Consider the following 3,179-nt stretch of genomic DNA (forward strand, 5'->3'; position numbering starts at 1 on the left):
GGGGGGGGGGGGGCGCCACACCAAAGAACCAGCAGCCCGCCCAGAGAGCACTCCAGCAATTCCAGCAGTAAATACAGAAAGAAAGACTGCAGACCAGCAGGGATTGAGGCAGGACAAGAGCCAAGTCTGGGGAGATGGAGATGGTCGATACCAGTGCCCCCAAATGAGTTCACTTTTTAGGGAACCAGCAAGAGAGTTTTTGATTTTAAGGCTTAAAGAGTTGCTTCACACAGCTTGGGATACTCACAGGTTCTCTTCTGTGGATATCTGCCTACTGTTTGCTAATCTAAGAAGTTCTTACAGTCACACACCTACTTCAAGACTTAAGCATTTTATGAGTTCAATTTAGAGATGGAAGGATTATGGGCTTCTCAGTTATTTGGGGACTTAAGAGAATAAGGAAAACATTAATACCCCAGTAAAGCAGGATTTGGGATACTCGGGTTCCTTTTGTTCAAACAGGAGGCCAAATACCCTAGAGTCAGGCTGGTGCTATTACACTCAACATCCAACAGAACTGGTTTTTTTTACTCCCTGCCACTTACCGGGCCAACTAAATCCTCCAGGGGCCGAGATAAGGGAAGTAGATTATCCAAGGTGTTCTCGAGCTCACAAATTCCTAAACTCTGCATAAACACACACTACACCTTAGAAATCCAACCACACAGACTCTAAAACCCTAAATAACTGAGGCGGTGCTCCTGTTAAGCTTCCAGGATCTCTTAGAATGACAGTGATTCTCCATCTTCCATAACAAGGGGAAGAGAAGGCCTGGGAGAAAAGAGCTAGGATTTCCACCTAGCCCGGATGTCCTTCACTTCTGCAGACCTGCCAAGCCGAGGAGGCTTCCGTCACCTCCAGAGGAAGAAGGCACATCCTGTGTCCCCAGTCGCTCTCCTAAGACAGACAAGGCATGTACAGACCAGGGTGGTGGTTGAGTCCACACATGAAGGCTGAAAGCAGACTTGGCCTCCACCCTGCGGGAGGAACACACGTTACTTCTTAACCACCACTGGGTCCGAGTCACCAGAGACCTGCCAATTGCATGGCTGAAAACCAGGAAAACGAAGCGCTCTGACCAGACCCCACCTGAGGAGCCCAAGGAACCAACCTGCATAAGAGGCAAATGATTCAGCTACACAACACGTGAAAAGGACAATGAATCACTCTTGGCAACAAGCAACTCCCCTCAGTGTGCGTGAAAATGCCTCTAGCATTTTAGTTTCAACTGAATGATAATCTTAACCTCGGGAAGAGTTCATTCTCATTGGGCTGAATTCCACCTTTCAGGATCTAGGGAAGTCTGTCGGGCAGAATTCTCTTCACCACCCCCAGGTTCCTACCCTCAGCATTCAGGTCTCCACAACAAGTCAGGCTGTGATTATAAATAATTATTTCCTACATACACAGAGTTTATAAATTGTAAAGCCCCAAAATAGCTTTCAATGTAAAATTCCTGTTACGATTTACTGCTTCCTGTTCAGACTGGTGCCTTAATTTTGACTCCAGGCCTCCATATGAGAGAATTATACCTCGACACCTAATATCTAATTAAAACATAAACCATGTAAGAGGAAAACTCCTGCAAAGGAAGATGCATTTAAGGTTCACTTAGTTGACACCAGCAGCCCCATGACCCCTATAAAGTACTTTAAATACAGGAGAAGCAAATCCACGACACAGAGTGGGGTTTCCAGTTCTAGACATTAAAAAGCAAAGAAAACAAAACACACACACACACACACACACACACACACACACACACACACACACACACACACGAGTTCTTTTATAATCTAGAATGCTGGTCAAGACTTCCCTCAGTGTTGATGCAAAAAGCTGCAAACCTAGCAGGTAAGAAGTCAACTCTGCTCTGTTTCCAAAAGCTCAGCAGCTAAGAATTCAGAGATTAGAAATCCAACTGCAGTTCACGGCTGCAGAGTCACGATGAATCGCTACATTCCGCTTACACCCCTCCCTACTGGGAGGCTAGCAAGGTGGGCCTGCACCCAACCACGAGGCAGCACAGGGCTGTGCAACCTAAGCTTTGTGTCCTGCAAAGCCAGAAAGAAGGTACTTCAGAGGCCTAACGCTTACCCACCCTTATCATAGTTCTGAAGGACCAAGTACTGAGCGTTCTAGAAAACAACCCAGACATGACTAACTCCCTCACCAGAAGTCAAGCAACTCAGGTGAACCCCCCTCTTCCCCGGCCACCCCCCAGCCCAAGAGCTTCTATGACCTTTATGTCCGGCCCTCTGTTATATTGCCCCCTTTTCAGTAGCTGTCTTATTTAGAAGTAATGTCTCCATGGAGTCAGGAAATCGTTTCTCCTGCTCAGCACCTGAAACATGCCTGACAGAGTGAGAGCTCAGGATTTCTGAAAACTGTACTAACTCAGCCTCACACCTCCCATGTACCATTACCCACACTTGGCCTGCCAGTGCCTAACTTCCAGAATGGGTTAAGTGAAGTGCCTGAAATCACTCTAATTCCTGACTGAAATCACAGCTCCTCCCCAAAAACACTCTCCACAGTGACTAATCCAACGGGGCCAGGCAACACCTCATATTCTCAGCAGTAAGCTTGTCAATGTCCTAACACAGGGGCCACACCACCCCTTCTGCCACCACCTAGAGCTCCCTGCAAAAAACAATGCCCATCTCCAAGTCCACATGACCTTACAGTGCCCAAATCCGCTGCCCCTGTTGCAGTCCCTTACCCTCAGCTAAACACCAACCAGTTCCTTCACAAAATACCCCTTCTGAGTTCTCCCTTCTTCCCGAGGAACAAAGTAGCCAAGCATTCAGTCCATTCGACTTCACTGGCCAGCTTAATAAAGGCAGACACAGGAGGAGGTATGGCCACTGATATGGAGTCTAGCAGCCTCATTCTGATGCAAATTCAGCTGCCCAGAGTGTGTGTCTATTCTTGTGAACTGCATTATTGATTTAAAAACAGCTCTTGTCATTTGGAGTTTCCATAAGACCTCTAGGTTAACAGACCATCTAAAACTTGAGAAGAACCATCAGGCTCCCGATGACACACCACCTTTCCTCATTCCCCCAATCGCTTACTTGTTTCTCCCCAAGACCAAAAGATGCTTTGCAAACACTGAAATACATAAAAATAATTGGATCTGCTGGCTGTAGCGGGGGGGGGGGGGAATCTTAAAAAAA

General features: G+C 47.0%; 1 protein-coding gene across 1 annotated transcript in view; it reads right to left on the reverse strand.

Moving 5' to 3' along the window:
• Positions 1–3,179, reverse strand: part of JARID2 (jumonji and AT-rich interaction domain containing 2) — a 242,756-nt gene that overhangs the window by 127,871 nt on the left and 111,706 nt on the right.

Source organism: Lipotes vexillifer, unplaced genomic scaffold (assembly GCF_000442215.2).
Source record: "Lipotes vexillifer unplaced genomic scaffold, Lipotes_vexillifer_v1.1 scaffold863, whole genome shotgun sequence".
Lineage (NCBI taxonomy): Eukaryota > Metazoa > Chordata > Mammalia > Artiodactyla > Lipotidae > Lipotes > Lipotes vexillifer.